A 20,455-nucleotide genomic window follows, 5' to 3' on the forward strand; every position below is an offset into this window, starting at 1 on the left:
TCCACCATGCTTGTTGAGGGGGGCCCAGTGCAGCACTACTTGTTAGGGTTAATGGATACAGGTGCAGGGAATGGAGTATCCAGCCACCAAAGAACCAGTGACATGAGGGTTTGTCTTGCTCCAAAGGAGGGAGACCATTCTGACCACCTGTTACTCCCTGGAGGTCAAGTGTATCCAGTAAGTCATTCACCCAAGGACTCCCATCTTTAGTTGTAAGCAGAAAGTGACCAGCCTGCCTGCTCTGCTCTACTAAGAGGCTGTGGGGAACAGACAGGTCCCAGCTGAGCTTGCCAGTCCCTCATTGGGAATGGTGACTAAAAAGACCACATCAGAATTTCAGCGGACAGTTGGAAGCCTCAGTAAGAATCACCAGCTCAGAATTACGATCAAGTTCCTCTCCTCACTGGCCTCTGGAGAAAGCTGACACCACTTTGCATTTCTAATCAAAGCTTTGAGTCTGAGATAACTTATTGCTTAAACAGAGACAAGTGGGGCCCCTATCCTGGAGCAGAAGAGGCAGCCTAACATCAATTCTCCATGCATCCTGGCTTGGAGGGGGGCGGGGATCCCCTCTCCCAGGAATGTCAGAGATATGCTATCTCCATCAGAGGACAGGATGGAGAGAGAAGTTATAGAACTTCCATCCTCCATCCCTGTGCAGCCAAAGCCATCAGGTATTTAGGGACCATTTTCCTTTTCTAGAGGGTGTTGACATGGTTGGTCTCATATTTACTTGCTTCACGTCCTACTTATGAACCTGTGACTATGAAGTATCTACTTCCAGAAGCATCTTCCCCAGCCTATCTGACTCTTCTGCATTTTTCTAGAAAAAGACTTAGATGAAAAACTCACATGCTCTGGGACCCGCAGCCCATGACTTCCGAGCTGAAAGCCCTAACCTTACAACTCACCTCTTCATCTAAGCCCCCTACCATTGTTCCAGAACCCTGTTATTTAATTTTCTTAATGTGAATGCAAACTCCGAGAACAGGCATTATATTAGGGTCAACTAAGTTGCTGTAACAAATAGATTAATATGCAAATGTTCAACACAATGGATGTTTCTTTTTTGCTTTTTGGCAGTCTCTGGTGTGTGTGTGTGTGTGTGTGTGTGTGTGTGTGTGTGTGTGTGTGTCCCTAAGCCCATTCAGAGATCTAGGTTTTCTATTGTGTGACTCCACCTTAGCCTAGGTCCTGGTCTTCATCCGCATTCAACTGGTGGAAGGAGGAAGAGCAGGGATGGGCCTTCCCAGGCATCTTTTTATGGGTTAGACCAGGAGGCAGAACATGTCACTTTTGCTTACCTTCCACACAAAACTTAGTTGAGTGGCCCCACTAATCATGCATAAGAATGAGAGATGTCATCTACCTGTGTCCACCAGAAGAGTATGGTTTTGTAGGTCAGTCTTCTGCTAGCCTCCCCAGTTCTCATCCCCGCACCCAGATCAAGGAGGGACATTCAAAGAATGTTCCATGAGAGGTTGGTAAGGGTTGGACATGGACCAGCCTCATATGGATCTGTAGACGGAGGAGACTCCTGGGCTCAGGATGACATTTAATTACAGTCCCCTCCCATCTATATCCACCCAACCTCTCAAGAGGTGGTAGGTTGCTTCAGAAAGTGGATGGGAAGGCTGGTCTTCCACACAAACCTCTTCCTGGCTTCTGCCCACAGAGGTCACTTGTACAGAATTCCATTCCATTGTGCCAGGCAGATGGGCATCAAGCACCCACTGAGATACCCCCGTGTCAGGTAACTGGGATATATGGACCATTTGTCATAGGGCAGCTCAGATGGTCCTAGGATGGCTAGGATGGGCGATGGATATGTGGATCACAGCCTTGAGAGAGTGGCAGAGGGCAGGGCATGGTGGTGCATGCTGGTGCTCCAAGCAACTTGAGAGGCTGAGACAGGAGGATCACAAGATTGAGGTCAGCCTAGGCAAGTTGGTGAGATCCTGTTTCAAAAATAAATAAATAAATAAAAAGGCCTGGGGATGAATCTCTGAAATAGAGTGCCCCTGTGTTCAATCCCTAGTATCACAGAGAGAAAGAGAGAGAGACAGAGAAGCAAAGAGAGAGAGAGAGAGCGGGGCAGAGACAAAAGTCATACTAGGGGAGCCCAAAGAAAGAACAGAGGAAAGTGGACGACACACACACACACACACACACACACACACAGACCCCAAGACCAGGCGTCCTTCTCTCTGGAACTCCTGCCTCCTGCTGGTACCATCTCATCTGGCCAGATGCTGGTCTCTATGCTCTGTGTTTATGACCCTGGGAGAAGCAGCTCACTCTGGGTGCACTGATGTCAGCATATGGCTGCAGGTGGCTGCCTGCTGTAGATGGAGCGCTGGAGTCAAAACCAGGGACCCTTTTTAGAATCCTCATCTTTCGGATCTTAGCTCCTCACCCCACCACCACTTCCACTGGCCGGGGCCACCGCAGTGTCTGTCTGGTTTGGACAGCTGGTCATGGCCTTCTCACTAGTCCCCTAGATGGAGCTAGCCCTCACCCTCCTGAGTCGATTCTCCACACAGCCGCCTGTAGGATCTTTAAAAACATAAACCAATCACATTATTTGCTTGGTTGAAAGGCTAGGCTGATTTCCCAGCCTCCATTTCCCTGCTATACCCTTCTTCTACTTCATTTCCTTCACAGCAATTAACTCTACCTATAATCATATTTTATTTTTAATCATTTTACTTGATTATTTCCTTTTCCACTAGAAGGCTGGGGCTCTAAGAGAGGACCTTTGTCTTATTTACTTCTTTGTCCCTAATACTAATTGAAGGCAGTTTTTGTTGTTGTTGTTGTTGTTGTTGTTGGGTACCAGGGATTGAACCCAGGGGTGCTCAACCACTGAGCTACATCCCTAGTCTTTTTATATTTTATTTAGAGACAGGGTCATGCTGAGTCGCTTAGGCCTCACTAAGTTGCTGAGGCTGGCTTTGAACTTGCAGTCCTCTTGCCTCAGCCTCCTGGGCTGCTGGGATGACAAACATGTACCACTGAACCCAGCTGACATGTGGTTTATTTAAGCCTCAGTTTTCTCAACAATCAAAAGGGGGACAATGAATTCTCTGTGTTTCATATCTCAGGGGTTTGTGGGGATTGAATAATAGAACAAAGCAGAGCAGATACTGTGCTCTGTGATGCAAGCCAGGTAAGGTAGCCTCATTGTTAATACTGCTGACCCAAAACACTAATTGTGCAAGATACTTTCACATCCCCCCAGTCCCTGTTTTAGGTCAAATGGTGGTATTGTCTCTAGAACAATAGCCAGAGCACTCCTCCCAGTTGAGATACCTGGGAGTCTATTGAAAATAAATTAGTAATGCCTCATTCTCAATGAAAAAGTCTCAGGGAGATTTATAATTTTATTTTTTCTAAGTGTACAGAATAACATAAATCAAAAGGAGCAATAGTCTACCTTGTGTTTTGACTACTTCGACCCTCTTCAACCTCTGCCAATTTTTATCTCATTTTTGTTTAACTTTATACATCAGAGTTTAATTTGAGAGCTGGTCGAGAAGACAGTGATGTATAGGTTATATCAAGTGCAGCTGAAATTACCCTGTCTCTAGGGACTTTGGGCTGTAGGGAGGGTCCCGGTCGTGTTTCAGGGGGTAGAAGAGGAATGGTACAGTTTGCCCCTTGAACTCAGCCTCGCTCCACCCAGCCACCTTCATTGCTGCCTCTCATTTATTTATTTGGCCACATTTAAGGAGCTCACAAATTGCATCCATCCAGGCTCATGCTTCCTGCCCAGCCGCGGGCTCAAAGCGTAGGCTGCTGTGGACAATGTCATTTTCCGAACCCGAAAAGGAGTTCTATTAGCATTGATTTTTCCTCTTTGAATTGTTATCTTCATTGGGAAAGTGTGCCCAGTTGGCAGTGTAGTCTGTCTAGACAAAGAGATTGCTGGCTTTGCTTTTCTGAGTGTCCACAGCAGTGCCTGACATCTGCCCCACAGAGTACTAGCTAAGTAAGACTCACTGTGTAAACACAGGAGTGAGTGAATGAATGAATGAATGAAGAATGAATGAGATGCCCTCTGCTTCCTCGTGGCTCTTAATATTCCAGCTGGCCCCAAGTCTTTCTGAAGAAGGTAAATATAAATAGATGAACCAGCCACTGACACAAGAACTGGGGAGCTGCTGTCTCCCCCGAAAACTTTTCAAAGGTAGCACATAGACACTTGGGACCAGAAAGGACCTTGTGGTCATCTTGCCCAACGCTATTTCTTTGCATCACTGTTTCCCAAGGCAGCCAGATCATGCGCCGGACCATCTCCATTCAACACCTCCAAGATGTGCCACCCCAGCCATGACCCAGGGCTTAGCATTTTTAAATGTACATTTCCTTCCTAGCACTTATCACAGTTTGAAATTACATCCTTGAGAAATTATTTGATTAAAATCTGTCTCCTCCACTGGACCCTGAGAACATGGATAAGTTCTGTAATTAAATTTCACGAGAAAGGTCTGTTTGTTCGCCTGCATCCTTAGGGATGGCCACAGGGCTTAATGCAGAAGAAGTGCCCAATAAACATTTCTGAGTAAGTGAGTATCAAGTAAACTGGGGTGGAGGGGATGCCTGTGATTTGCTAGTATGGAGGTAGGAATAACGGCCACAGTTAAAAAATACCCAGATATGATATGGAAGTCACATTGTACCTGGTCACCAGGTCTACTGTGAGTTCACCAGCCTGGTAAGGCCGTTAAGAAGGCACTACATGGTGGCTAGACTTTGGAGCTAGGTGAACATGCCAACAGTGGCAAAAATCGCTTTTGATTCCTTACTTTAGAACTTCATTGTCCTGGACCGTAGCTATGAGCCACATCTGTGGCTCTTGGGCACTGAAAACATGGCTGTTCTGAATTAAGAAGTATTGCTAAGTATAAAAATCCATGCCCAAAAAGGTTTACATGAAGTAAATGTAAAATATCTCATCAATATTTTTATATCGATGATATGTTGAAGAAATAGAATTTTTGATAAAACTGATTACATCAAATTTATTATTAAAATTGATTTCACCTGTTTCATCTGCTTTTTAAAATGTGGTCACAATAACATTTAGAATTACACGGCTTGGATTTGATTCTAGTGCTAAATCTAGAGGGAGACCCTTAGAAAAGTTGTTAGTGGGGGAAGAATCTTATATGAATATTCATCAGGGGACAAGAATAGGTGGTGTTAAAGTTGCGCCTCTTCTGGGGTGCCCTTAGCTAGGTTCTTTATCATCTAGTACCTTTATCTTGGGGATATCATGCTGCAGAAAGAATCTAAAACATGTAAAAATCCTTTATGCTTAAGATTAGTCATTATAACATTCTATATATTAACAAAAAGCATTAAATATCCTAAACATTTTTAAGCAGTAGGATTTTAGCATTCATGAAATGGAATATTATGCAATCATCTAAAACTCTACCAATGATGTAAGATGGGAAAATATGGTAATAATGCTCAACCAAAAATTCAAAATTCAAAACTGCATACTCACTAGAACCATAACTATGGAAGAAAAGCTCAGAGGAAAGCAAGTGGAAGGAGGTATACCCAACCATCAACAGTTGCTATCTGTGGAAAATGGGACCATGCATGACTTCTTTTTCTTTTATCTTTTTGATTAAATTTTATTTAAGAAGAATTGATTAAAAAAAAGAATTACACATATCTCAAGTAAAAAGAATAAACCTCAAAAGTTTTTCTGAGCACTGTAAATGGCAGCATGCAGTGAGGCATTCCAATTTCAGGTGCCCCTTTAAGGCACACACTGGGCAAATTTTCTGAAAGAACATCCTTTATACCTTTCATCAGGCAGGTCACTCAGTCCTCCAAGGACCTACAGCTGTTCCATAGACTCTAAGGTCTTTGAGGGTGGTGGTATGATTCCTTCTCTTTCTCCACCCCCAGCACACACTAAAGCTGGCACAGTCTGGTGCTTGGCAAGATGCATTGCTGCCTGCCCTTACAGGTCTCCCTGTGCTGTGTGTAGACCCAGATATCAGCATCAAAGTCCTACCTTTGCCCATTAGTATCTGGTGGGGTGAACCATTTTTTTTTTTAAATCCCAAACCCTTGTAACCATTCTGTTAATTTTCTCTTATGCTTTCCTTCACCTTTGCAAATAGTCTCTTTAGGAAATCCTCCATGAATAATCTGCATTCAAGTGTGTCCCCTCTTTCTCACCAGGATCCTGACTGACACAGAACTTAACTGAAACACAATGTCTATCAGTGTCCTATGGGAAGAGAGGCACAAAGCACATTAGAGGAAGTGCTATGTCCCCGAGCCTGGTGATGTCTATGGTGTGCTCCACCCCAGTGTCCTGGAGAGCTGAGATCTGGGGCAGACAGACCCACATTCATATTCAAGTCCTACCCTTCTCTGAGCCATGAGACCCTCCTCATAGTCTTCATCCTCTCAAGTCTTGCCTTCCTCATTGGCAAAATGGGGTTAGAACATCCCATCCCATCAGAATCCTGAGATGCCTAAACTTTTTAGCCTGGGACTTGGCATGGAATAAAGTCCCAGCAAATATAAGTTCTGCTGTCATCACTATTAACCATGCAGTGTCAGTCTTATGAATGCAGATGTCCCCAGAAGACCACCACCTCTGGATACTTTATTGCAGTTCAGGAGGGTACAAATCCTCCACATCCCCTCTCCCACCTTTGGGGAGGGAGGGACTTCAGAAAAGTCCTCCTCTACCCAGAACTATGCACCGCATTATTCCCATTCTGTTAGGTTCCTTTGTGAATGGAGAGCAGGTTATTCATGAAGCAAGACGAGGGCAGGAAAACCAGCAGGAGATAAAGTGCATTTTGAGAAAATCACTTGTTTATTTAAATATTGTACTTATGAAAAATCCCAGAATGAAAAACACGAGCATTTGTGATAATAATCAAAAAGGAGGAAAAAAAAAAGAAAGAAAATACATGATCAGAAACACAAGAGTTTGAAGATATTTGAAATAAAAATATGCATCTTTAAAATATTAATATTTCAAAATATCCATATTTCAACCACAGAATGAGTCTTTCTTTTAAATGCTCTTTGAAAACACCTCCCCACACTCTCTTTGTCTCCTTTCTTTAGAAGGCATCTTCTCTTTAACTCCCTTTGGGAAACTTCTTATAAATGAGGATTTGCATCTCAAGGGATTACTCTGGTTAGGAAAGTGTTTTATTAAAAAATATATGTTTGCCACAGAATGCTGAGCGATATAATTAGCTGGTCCCTTCTGTTTTATTTTAAAAGGCTGTATGGCCAAGTTCTAATTAAACATATTCTCAGGGCGTTTGAAATGTGAAGGTGCCTCAGAATTGGGCACTGAGATGAAAGAAGCAAAGATATAGGGGATGTGAGCCAGAAAGAAGGATCTCTGGCCACAGGGCGCCCGGCAGTACAGCCTCATTTCTGTTTCTGTGCGCACAGATCCACAAGCCCGGCTCACTGTATCTCTGGTGGGATGCTGCCCTGTGTTCTGGGAGGTCACACACAGAATGAGCTGATCTTGTTCCATCTAAGGCAATCCAGCGAGGCTGGCAGTGTGTCCCCGGCTGGCATCCTGGGAAGAAGGGCGTGTAGAGTAGGTTATCAACTTTACAGGAGAACTGCTAAGATCCCTGCCAGTTCTGACAATTGTGATTGTACATTTGGATGTATGCTTTTTCCTAGTTTTTGACATACAGCCTAACGACATTCTAAATGATCAGACTTCATGTATTTTGTGAACTCAGGAATAAATTACAAGGTGATAGAATCTTGCTCTTGATCACATTATATAAACCTGGCCTGGCTCAACCAAGAGAAGCAGAGTCGTGGCCTCATTTGTAAAATGGACAGAATTATGCTTACCTGTAGCTCCTTAGGAGGAGCCAATGACCTGCAATGGAATACTCTGTTTTCAATAAGGAGTTCACAAGAGTTAAGAGTTTAGAAATACCTCCCTGGAATCTTCCCACCTTGGCACCCTGCATAGCACCCTCACTTTTTACAAAGCACTTTCATATCCATTAGAACCTCTTTAGGAGTAAGCAGAACTTGGCATTCATTGCTGGTGAGAATACAAAATGGTACAGCGGCTTTAGAAAACCATTTGGCAGCTTCATATAGAGTCAAGCAGACTTTTTCCATATGACCCTGCATTTGAGACCTGAGAGAAATGAAAACTTAGGTTCACACAAAACCTGCATGTCCAGACACACAGCACCTTTATTCACAATCACTCTAAACTAGAAACAACTCAAATGCCCTTTGACTGATGAATGGTCAAAAGATCTATACATTCATACAAAGAAATACTTCTCTGTAACAAGAAGAAATAGCTTCTTGATACGCACAACATGAATAAATCTCAAATACATTATATTGAGTGATAAAAACCAGATTTGAAAGGTTATATATTGTGTAATTTTATTTATGCCACATCCTGAAAGATCCAAAATCATGGGGAAGAAGAATTGGTGTCTCAGATCCACGGTTCAGTGGTTCCTAGTGTGGGGGAGTAGGAGTCAGGGTAAGTGGTGGGTAGAGGACTACAAAAGGGAGCACAAGCAAATTTCTAAGGGGCGGGGTAATGGATTATCCCCAGTCTTGATTACAGTGACCACATGACTCTTCTGCATCTGTCAGAATTCAGAGAACTACACACCAAAAGAGTGAATTTTACTCTCTATAAATTAAAAAATAATTTAAAAAAAAGACCCTTCCAGGTTGGTAGAAAATGTAGCAGTTGTTGGAAGTTTACTCCCCCGCCCGTCCCACTCCAATATTCATTCCATCAACCAGGAAGGTTCAGGAAGCTTGTCAGGGACTTGCATTCTTTTCTTGGTGGTGGGAAAGAAGAGGGCCCTAAAAACTAAAAGGACGTAGATTATATGAGTTGATGAAAAGGTTAATTAATTAATTAATATTCTGGATGGGGACAAATAAAGGGGTCCCACTTACCACCTGTGGCCATCTTGAAATCATGAGATGAGACAGCCAAGTACGAGATGATGCTAAAAACAGAGGGGATATAGTCAGAGGGTAAGAAAACTGGTTTAAGTTGAGCCTGAATCTACCACTGGACAATGTCCTCATGACTGTGTGAGTAGGATCCATATTATTTTCAGACTAAAGCATCCTGGAAAGGTAATCAAGGATCTCACTAATACATTTTTTCTTTTTTGGGGATACCATGGATTGAACCCAGGGGCACTTAACCACAAAGTAACATCCCCAGTGACCCCCCCCACTCCGACTTTTGTTAAATATTTTGAGACAGGGTCTCGCTCATTTGTTTAGGGCCTCACTAACTGCTGAGGCTGGATTTGAACTTTAAATCCTCCTGTCTCAGTCTCCCAAGCCTCTAGGATTACAGGTGTGAGCCATTGTGTTGGCAACTGAAATATTTCTATATGATCCACAGTCCCAAACCAACTTGAAACAAACCAGGTGATAAAGAACTTTAGTGAAATAAAATATGAAACATATATTCAATGGAAAATGGGAAAAGGACTCAAAAACATGCCTCACTTGCTCAGGACCAAAAACATATAAACAGGTGCTCAAATACACTATGAATCATGGAAAGCAAATTATACAGAGAGCAACCACAGCCACCAGATTAGGAAATAATTTTTAAAAAGAGGAAAAACACAGCTAAAAATGCCATATGGTGATAAGGATGTAGAACAATGAGAACATTTAAAACACTTTGGAAGATAGTACCGTAGAGATGCATGCTCTGTGACCAAGCATTCCCACTTTCACAGGGGCATTTTAAAAATAAGAGCTCAAAAACTGGAAATAAAGAGAAACCGAACATATTTTGAAAATGAACTAGCCACACACATCCACATAGTTAAGTCTCACAAACAAGGCCAAGTAAAAGAAACAAGACACAAAATGATTCATCCAATGTGATTTCATTTATGAACACACAAAAGAATGAATTCCTCAGTGTTAAAACCATGAAGCAATGCAAGACAGCAGTCACTCCAAACCTCAGGACAGAGGAGTGGCCTCCAGGAGTGGGGATTGGCATTGGGAGGCGTCAGAGAGACTTTGGGTAATTGAGTGTTGACCCTCTGCCCTTATTTAAATCATACATCTATGATTTACATAGTCTTCTATATCTTTTATGTATCGCACACATGGAAACATAGGAAATCAGAAACCAGATTCCTGGAGCCAGGAATGTGTAACTAATGACTAGGTGATGAATCTTTAGAGGTTTTGGCTCCAAAGAGGGTCTACTCCAGTGAGTCTATATTATGGTCTCAAGTCTTGCTTCCCTTCATTATCATTTCCTGCAGCCGGAGACCTTTTAAAGGTGTTTGCTTTTAAGTAAAAGTTGCATCCTTTTAAAGGTATCCATTCTTTCTCATAGGCGTAATGAGTATTAATCTTACAGAGTGCCCCTACTGATTTATTACATGGCTTAGATCAGATATATTTTTTATATGCACCTACAGAGACTTAAGGTGAGCTCTTTTATTCAATTGTGCCTTATTTGTCTGGAAATCTTTCATCTGAAAAAAATCATCAGAGGCAGAAATCTAGGGAACCACACCCAATGCCTCTTGAATAAGTAAAATGCATGCTGTAGGGTCTGAGCATCAACTTCATGCAGTTTCCTTGTAGAAAATTCCTTCCTGCTCTTATTCAAGCCTATTAATTTGACTCTTATTGTACATACAAATCTAACATACTCAGACAGTATTCCAAAAATACATCAGTTTAGAAAGGTAAAAAGTGAAGGAGAAGGGGCCAGAGTGAGTGACAGTAAAGAAGTTGACACTATGTTAAAAGACAAACTAAAAAAAAAAAAAAAAAAAAATTAAAAGAAAAAGAAAAATCTCAACTCAAACTTCCCCAGGATTTTTGGAGGCATTTACCCTAGGGATAGCAATGAAATGTTAGTTTAGAGAGTTACTAAACCCTTTCTCAAAAAATCAGATACATGTGTAACACATAATAAATTGATAAGTTTCGTGAAACTTACCATTCAGGAGGGGCAATTTTATACCCACTTTCCTGTAAAGAAATCATTCTGTGAGAATGCTAGAGAAGTTCATCTAAATCCACATCTCTTCAAGCACAGATACAAACACATGCACATAACTATATATATGTGTAAACACATGTGCAGAGGAAAGTATATATCCATATCGTGTGTGTGTGTGTGTGTGTGTGTGTGTGTGTGTGTGTGTGTGGTTTGGATCCCATTAAAGAATTAAGGATTTGGATGGAATTCACCCTAATAGCTGAACAATTATGGGAACAGTTGCATCCTCAGAACAAAATGACCTTTTCAAGTTCCAAAACATTAAAGGTTAAAGAATGTTTGAAAGGAAGTTAATACTTTTAAAACATTGGGGAAATCGCCATCCTCTCCAGGACCTGACCAAAATGAGGGGAAAGTGCCCGTGGTCTTTATGAGCTTATGCAGGGAGGTGTGACATAGTTAAGTCTCACAAACAATGCAAAGTAAAAGAAACAAGACACAAAACCTTGCCTGCTTCTGCTCAAAGCCATGAATGAAACTACCTCCTTAGCAAAGAGAGATGCTCGATGGCTTGTGATGGGCCCAGCACGGGAGCTCAGGAAAGAAACCCTTTTCAGGTGGGTTCCTAATTGCAATTTTGAAGTCACATTTCTTTCTCTCACGAGTAGCAATGGCAAAGAGAGCAAATCAATGTGTATGTCAGATTTTTCTAGCTTCTACTTTCCATCTGACCTGGATGGTGCAAATTCCAGTCACTACTAACAGGGAAAATAGAAATATCAGTGTGGCTCCTTACCATACCCCTTCCTCTAATGAGCTCACAGAAAGGTCTGGAAGAATCCATCTTATCAATCCTGTAAATGCCCACTCTTCCCAGGAAGTCAGGAGGCCTGTGCCCTGCCTTCACCAACTCTCCCCACCCCACACTTCTTTTTTTTTTTTTTTTTGCCCCATTCCAAGCACCTGCTTGCATTCTAAGGTATACACCCAGCCTCACTGTACCTGTAAGCCTTTGTCTTCAGGAAGGCCTGATTCTGTGGCTGCTCTTTTCACCTGGGCTTTAGAGAGTCAAGTAGTGTATACCAAGCCTTCAACCGAGGCTCAGCATACATCGTCTTAGGTCACCATCCCAGATAAGCAACCCAGGTAAACCTCTTTCCAGGTAAGATACTGGGAAGTAGCTTCTACCTGGACTTGCCCACTGACACTCCTAGTACACCAGTGCCTCTTATGTGGTGTGACCCAAAGCTCCCAGTATGTAGCAACAGGTAGCAGATATTTCAAAAGGCATCTCCAACTTTGATCACCTCCTTCCTCATTGAGTCTCTGTTGTTTCAGATGGAGAGAGTTGTCCTGTTTTAAAGATGGGGTACAAAAGGTGGGGAAGACTTGCTCAGTTACTTGGTGAGTTATGGCCACACACCCAGGCCTTCCACCACTACAAGCAAAGCCTGCATTCACCTGCAATGTACAGCTGCACACGACACATATAAACATGCAGAGCAGACCCACTGTGTGCATGATCCTTCTGTATTGCTCATTGGTACCTACTTCATGTCTCATTTATTCCCTAATTCATTATGCATAGTTCAGCTGAGGTAGCTCAGGCCAGCCAGGTCTCTGCTTTCCCATCTTTCCCACCTGGCTTCTTGTCTCTCCACATGCCCCAAGAGGGAGGAGGAGCAAGCATATTTGCATTTCTGATTTGTGGACCTGCTTGACAAATTTCACTACTGGTGGAAGATTCTGATCCATTTGCAAGTCTCAAATTTTTCTAGGCCAACAGGTGAGGCCTGAGGAAGAGAAGGGGATCTGTGGGCTTCCAAGGAAGGCCTTCCTGCCACATAATATATATCTACTCCGTTGGACAGGAAGAGGCTTCCTCCCTTCACAAGACTTCTCCTAAAAGGAACCCTAGTCCCAGGCACTCGAGTAGGCTGCAAATGAAGATTCTTTAAGGAAGCAGGGAGGCCCCTTTGGTACTTAAACTTATCTCTGCCATCAGTTATTTTCTGAGTGCACTCCCATAAAGCCCAGGCCCAAAGCCTCTCAAAAAACCCTAAATGATGCAAAAAGTCTTGCTAAGAATTAAATTCCTTAACTGGGCAACCTACTTCTAAGTTACTGATGATACCTGCAAGGCACTCAAAAAAGAAAATGATTCTATCTCGAATTTGTATCAATACCTACTATTTTTTTTTTTTTTTTTTTTTTTTTTTTTGCTATTTATATAGCATTGAGTTAGCCTGGGGCTAGGTTCTGAGAGGCCTAGGTCTTCCTGGCTAACAGGCAGGGAGGACAGCTGGAGATGACTCACTTATGCTGAGCATGTCTCAGGAAGAAATGCCTAGAGGGGACTCAGACCACTACCTAAAGACCCTTTTGACTGGTAAGTGGGTTAGGGATCATGTACTCTCCCAGGCAGGAAACTGAGATCCAACTCTAAGTACTACAGAGATGGAGAAGAAACAAGGTGCTCACCAGTAAACAGCAGATAAGTGAGACACAATGCACTTCTAAAAACTCCATTTAAAAAATTAGCCTGGGATGGATGAAGGGGTGGGAGAAGGAAGAGATGCTCCAGCAGATAAGAGATGTCCAGCGGACCTTGGATCCATTGCAAAAGTCCCTGTTGAGTCAGGACTCCCAGGTGGAGCCAGGTCAGGAGGCCAGCTTGCCAGGGGCCAGTGGAGTGGAGTTCTCCTGGGCCACCAGAGGCAACACCATCCCAGAGCCAGTTCCCTTGATGTGCTTTGATTTTCCCTTGATTCCTTCTGGCTGTTTTTCTACATCCTAACCAAGACTGTATGCTTGACCCTCTGTGCACACTCACATAGGGGCTGCCTTTTAGGCCTCGGCACTTCCTCCAAGAAGTAGTTTGCTCAGGGGAGAAGCTCTACCTGTGAGGGTCAGGGTCAGCATTCTGACACAGCCTGCTCTGGTGTATTCCAGGAGTCACATTTTGCTGCTCCAGGCCCTGTACAGCCTCTGGAGAGTCCCAAATGAGTTTCAGAGTTGGGGTGCAAGGCCTGCATGTGTGCAATCCTCCACTTGGTGCAAGTTGGATGTATCTGTTTCAGAATTTCAGTACTGGAGGGGCTTGGGGGAGTCTTGTTGTGCTCTAGGATGGGCAAAGGTCTTGTCATGAAGCTAAGTCAACACAGCAATTACACTACTGTAACTTAAAAGCTAGGTTTGTTCTGGGATCTTACATAAAGGCACTTTGGGGAATCTAAACCCTTTCCTAGGGTCACCACCTGCTTCTGCAATCCATCAACACATTTAAGTGCAAGATACATACAGAAACCCTACAGCACAGCTGGTACTCTCTAGGCCAGCCCCAAATCCTCCTCGTGCCCCAAAGCACCCTAGCCTGCCACCTCCTAGCTCCCAATTCCTCTCTCTCCTCATCTGGATCTTGTACCTGGCGTCAGAGAGGCCGCCCGCTGTCCCTCCTCTAGAGGGCGCGGATGGAGAGGTGGTAAGGGCAGCTCCCGCCGCCCGCTCAAGAGGGGACCCCTAGGGACTCCACCCCTACCCCACCCCGGGCCTAATTTGAATATTTCATTGGCTGCCGCCAGTCTGGTCAATTTATCATGCAAATGTGGATGCCCTCCGCGCCAGAGAGGAGCCACGGGCCCGCGCTGGAAAACGGCGCCCGATTGGTGGCCGAGACAGCGGCATTTGTAATATTTTTCTTTGGGCATTAGAGTCATTTACCAATGCCATCACCGCAACTCCAGGCACTGAATCACCAGCCATTTAAAGGGTTTTATTGGCAGCTCTGAAACTTCTTAACATGTTCTTTTATTTTAAACTAAGTGTCAACCTATTTCAGACCCCACCCAGCCCCCCGCTCGCCACCTAAAAGACTACAAAATTCTTTGGACCCTCAAAATTTGTGCACCGGTGATCGCCCCTGCCTCGTCTTAGGGAGGACGACTTGACCTGTTTGGGACTAGGACTTGACAGTCATTAAAAAAAATCTTTGATAATTCTTATGAAGGTCGAGGAGGAACTGGTAGAACAGAACATGAAAACAGGGGGAGGAAAGAAGAAAGAGGATGAAAGACGTGGGGGGCAGGGGAGGGGAGGAGATGTGGCAGAGGAAGAGGAAAGGCAGAATTCAGGGCTTCTCTGCAGAGGGGGTAATTCTAGGTTATAAAAGTCCCCAATCAGAGATGCCTACATGTCAGATAATGTGACCCTTGGGGCCACTTGTCCCCAACAACCTTGGTCCTTCTATTGTCCAACTACATGTGTTATTCATCAAGTTTCAAGAAATAAAAAATGAAAAAAGAACGAAGCTCCTTGTACCTCTCTCGTGTGCCGGCCCTATTGAGTTATGCTTAGTCTTCTCCGTTTGAAAATTTGGGAACAAACACAAAATCATAATGTATAAATCAGAAAAGAGGAGGGAAGTTGGGAGAGTACAGGGAAACAAAATTCTTCCTGCTCTTGAAAATTCCCTGGCCAGTTAATGAGGTCACCAGGCGCAAAAAGCTGGACTGTCTGGTTAGAGAAGACCGGGTGGTTTCATTTCTGGGACCTCCTCTTCCTTCAGGGTTCCTGTATTCGGAGAGCATTGGTTCACACCAGCGTCGGGTTGCCCACACCTTGATTCAGATACCCGCTGCTGCCTGGTAGTTCCCGTAACCGCACGGGAAGAGGTGGGCATTTCTGCGTACCCACTAGCAAAGAGCTACTCGCTCTTGCCAGGGGTGAGTCCCACCGCGGCTGCAGCCGTCTCCAATGTAGGTTTTGTTTGGTTTTTTAAAACTCTTCACAAATAGTTTCCAAATATCCATTTCACCCAAAGTGGGGTGGGGGACACGTAACATTATAGCGAGGAATTCCAGAAATCCCCCCCCCCGCAACCTACGTCTACACGTGGGACTTCATAAAAGGATAATCCACCGGTCATCGCACCCTCAAAACTGGGTTTAATATACATCTGTCCTCTTTAGACCGAAATGCAAAGATTATCTGTTTTGTTTAATGTTCAACCTCCTTTAAAAAGTTTTTATCTTTATTTTTTTTTTAAGTTCGGCGAACGACAGAACGAAAGAGTATTACGGAAGGAAAAAGAGCTATTTGAAGATGCGCCATTGAGAGCACAGGAAAGTGGGGGAAAGGAGGGACAGGAGAAGGAAATGGCCAGCCTGTCTCCAGAAACCCGAGAAAGTGAACTCTACCTACCACCCAACCCGATCCGCTTCTCCCCCGCCCCCACCGCAGCGGTAATCTTCCTTCCTCCCCCTGCTAGGTGTAGAGTTTAGATTTTTAAAAAGACGTTTAGAACTGCCTGGAAATCCGGAATGGCGGCGGGGGGGGGGGGGTGTGAGGCATCCGGGAGGGGGACTTGAGGGCCCTGGCTTCCGTGGGGGCTAGACAGCTTCAGCTTCCAAAGTTCTCCGGGGTCTAGACGCCCAGGAGTTCCCCTCGGGCTGCAGATCCAGCTTCCGCCTAGAAGAACGCGGGCATCTTGGCTGCCCCGGGAAGATCGCAGGCCCTTTTGCTTTTGAATTGAGTGGTCCTGGCGGAAAACGAGTGTGCCTTGGGCTTGTCCGCCGAATCGGGCCATACCTCGGTGCACTACCCCACAAGAAATTTACTAAGTAGGAAGCCAGGACCAGGAGGGGGAGGGTTTGGGCATGGGGGGGGGGGGTGCGCGCGCGCGCACGAGTACTTTTGTGTTGGGGGTGGGGGACACACTTCACACTCCCAAACCCATTCTTGACCTTGCGCGGAAATCAGCCCCCTACTTTTCAACGAAGTTTACCCCCCACCACCAGCCACCTCCGGGAGCGCCTGAAGCATCCCTCCAGAGGCCCCACAAAAGTGGCATTAATATACCGCTCCGATTTTCGAAGGTTTATTTCACGTCAAAACTGTAAAAGTTCTTGGGAGAATTTACAGACAAAACATCTGGTTCGTTAAAACAAAGCTACCGGAAAAAAAAAAAAGAAAAAACAAACTTCGCTGCTGTGTAAATGCACTTTTAACAAACAATTTACCGCCTGGAGAGGGCCTGGCCCCAGGGTCCGGATCTTTCGCGTTTTGGCAGGGGCTGAGGTCCCCAGAAGGGACCCAATTCTTGGTTGAGGTGTGCAAGTGGCAGGCTTCTCTGCACCCAGGGCACTTCCTCGCCACTGCCCAGCCCAGACTGCGGTGTGTGGAGGACCAAAATAAATAAATAAATAAATAAATAAATAAATAAATAAATAAATAAATAAATAAATGGCGGGGGGGACACATCCAGGAGCCAGCGTAGCAGGCATACCTGGTGCCGCCTGCCCAGGTCCTGATTTCTCCAAAGGCCCGCACTCTGGCCAGCCGCACTCACATCTTTAAACCGGGTGCAGGCTCCTGGAGTGTACTACCCAGACTGCCTTGTCCCTCCAGGTGGTCCACGCCTCCCTCAAGGCACCAGGAAACCCTCTCCAAGGTCAGAGTTTAGGCCCTGGGTGACTGGGACTGGAGCCTGCCCTGGACCGGCAGCCTCCTTTCCTTTAAGTCTTTTCCCTAGGTGGTCATCCCAATGACACACCTCGACCTTCCTCGGGTCAGGAGAGCGGTCACCCATTGCCCTCAGTCGTCACATTGGACACAACCTCGGCTGCCTCCCCGCGGTAGCCCAGCTGCTTCTTCCCAGGACCGGACTTTCAGACTCAGGCAGGATGTACTGCAGGTCAGGACCCCTCCCTCTCCACTGCAACCTGTTCCAAGCCATGCTTGCGTTTGCCTCCCCCCCCCCTCGGGAACTCGTCAGTTGGGGGTCAGAACGCTGTGGGGTGGTTTAGACCCATTAAGATAGGACCCGGGAATGGGTTCCAGGACTCCTTGAGTTCATAAACAGACTGGAGACAGACTGGGAGTTTTTCTATAGAATACAGCCCAGTACCCCAGGTCTGAGGACAAGAGGGCTTCCATTGGTCCTAAAATGCAATCTGGGGGATAAGAATTGCCTTCAGGGCCCCTGGGAATGATTTGGGTTTACAACATGACTATTTCGTTTCGGTGTGAGGCTGCCAGTTTCTCCCAGGAGTGTTCTCCACTGGATGGTTCTCCCTGAGTCGTCCTACTACCCCTCAGCCCATTTTTCCCTTCTTCAGTTTTTAGGGATTTAAAAAAATCATCTCCCAGAGATGGGGGGCATTTGGCTTAAATGTTTACTATCCAGCATGACTCAAGCGAAAAAAAGTTACCTGGTGCTCTTGGGGATGTGTTTCTTGTTTTTGGAAGACACCTGCAACTCTTAGGGTAAAAAATATTTCTACATGGTGCATCTTCCATAGAACTATAGTTCCTCCGCAGGGCGCAGGCTTTTCTGCTCTCCAGTCTAGCATAAAAAACAGCTGGACCACCGGATGTGGTTATGCAGTGCCTGCACCCCCAAAGCACAGGCTGTATCTCCTTTCTGAAGGAAGGATCCCCAGTATGCACTGCCGCAGCCTCTCTGGACTCCTCAGGAACTGAACAGACCTCTGCATTCACTGGAAAGTGGCTCTTTCCCCCTTCTAACTTGCCAATAACAATGTGAACAGCTGTACAGGATTTCCCCCCCCTCTTTAAAAAAGTTGATTAGAGGGGACAGAACTCACCAGGCACCCAGAAAGAAATATTTGCAGTAAGGATGAAGTCAGGTAAAATGCCAGGTACAGCCAGCCTCCCAGAAAATGTCTGAGGAATAAGTCCCCTATAAACCCTACCCCGAAGTTTTTAACTGTGAGGACAAAGGTCCTTTGGACAGGCCGGACTGATCAAAGACGCATGTGCATGTTTACCCTCTGGACAGTTGTGGAAGGACAGGGAAGCAAGAGGCAACGACTGGGAGAACACACAATGACAGGGAGAACACGCAACCACAGCCGAGGTCAGCACTCTGGAAGAATGGGCACCAGGCACTGTCCACATATGGCCCTGCCTGACTACCTCTAAATAACATGGGGATTACAGACTTACTGCCACCCAGACACCTTTTTCCCTTGGTTTTCACTGGGATCCCTGTTCTTTAACCCTCTCCTGTTTCTCCTTGTCAGGCCTGGTGGTGCAGCAGCCAAATGGGACCAGCAAAGTTTTACACCGAGATCTCCTAGCTAACACGTTCTGGCGAACGGACAACCCAGCATCTGCCCAGTTACAGTGGGCATAAGCCCCTGCATTCAAGTAGTTTCAGGGTCTATACTGTGGTTGCTACGGATTTGGAAGCTCTCTCCCCTTCTCTTTCAGCCACACCCAGTCCACAGAAAAAGGGCAGAGACAACCTAGGACTAGGTCGACACTGCCCCCTTTTCATCTGTCCCATCCCTACAATGGTCTGAAAAACTATTCATGTGTTTGGGCCCCGGGATTAAGGGGGTCGAGTGCAGGTAGTTAGAAGGACACAGTAGAGATCAGGGATCCAGCCTACCCCGCCACACCGGGCTGAATCTGTTTGCCTGTCCCGGCAAAACAGTGCGGTCTCGGTGTGCACTCCGCACAGCCCGTGTTGTGCGTGACGGGCTGTCGCTGCAATGTGCAGCCCATTGACACTGATGGATGCGCCTATGGTTAGACGGACAGATGTTAGGGCGGATCACACAGTGCGCGGCGCCTAAGCGGGGGAGGGACAGCCACTGATCCAGCGGCGGCTGCAGCGAGCAACGCGAAGACCCGAGTTCAGGCCAAGGCCCGCGAAGGGGGGGGGGGGCAGGGGTTGGAGAGCAGCAAGGGGAATGAAAGGAGGAGGCAAAACACCACCGGGGCAAACTCCCTGCCTTCATTGAGAGGCGCCCAGCGATGTGCGCGCTGCTACCGGTGCGCCTAAGTGGGCGCTCGGCGCTTCGAAGGTGAGCTAGGGGCTGGTGGGAGCTGACCTCGAGCGGCGCCGACCCTCCTTGCAGGCAAGAAGCGCCCAGCGCGGCCACCAGAACCCTGAGGCCGCCGGCGGCGTCTGCCGACTCACCGTTCCCTCGCTCTCAAGAAGCGTTTCACGCCCCACGGCCGCATCTCCCAGGCCTGGAGGGGTCGCGGTTTCGGCCTCTACAGCCGCAGGCATCAGACGCGCGTGGCGTCCCCACCCACGAGTACGCCACACGCCGCCAGCCCCGGCACCCAGCCGCAACCCGCCACTGGCTCCGGACCCCTCTCGGGGTCCGCACCCCACAACTCCAAGCGCTCTTGCGCGCGCTAAGGCGCTGGAGGCCGCTTTATAGCCCGGGAAGACCGCGGCGACACATCTGCATTCAGGGAGGCGTCTGGACTGAGCCCAAGCTCGCAGGCTGGGGGCGAGCAGAGACTTTTGATCTTACCGTCAGGGTGAGATCACGGTCTCCTGGTCTAAAAGAAAAGAAAGGACGCTGTGAACTTTTAAAACAAACTTACAAAAGCAATCACAAAGAAACATAAAAAGGAGGCAGGCCATAAAAAGAAGGGAAAAAAGACTAAAAAAGAAAGAAACAT

General features: G+C 46.0%; 1 long non-coding RNA gene across 1 annotated transcript in view; it reads right to left on the reverse strand.

The window, feature by feature from the left end:
• The window catches only part of LOC308637475, a 50,446-nt gene extending 30,375 nt beyond the window's left edge, over positions 1-20,071 (reverse strand). The window contains exon 1 of the long non-coding RNA XR_014019622.1: positions 19,959-20,071. This is a non-coding gene — a long non-coding RNA (uncharacterized lncRNA). The remainder of the gene's footprint in view (positions 1-19,958) is intronic.
• Between the last annotated feature and the right edge of the window lie 384 nt (positions 20,072-20,455).

Source organism: Spermophilus citellus (genome assembly GCF_964194105.1).
Source record: "Spermophilus citellus genome assembly, chromosome: 18".
Taxonomy (NCBI): domain Eukaryota; kingdom Metazoa; phylum Chordata; class Mammalia; order Rodentia; family Sciuridae; genus Spermophilus; species Spermophilus citellus.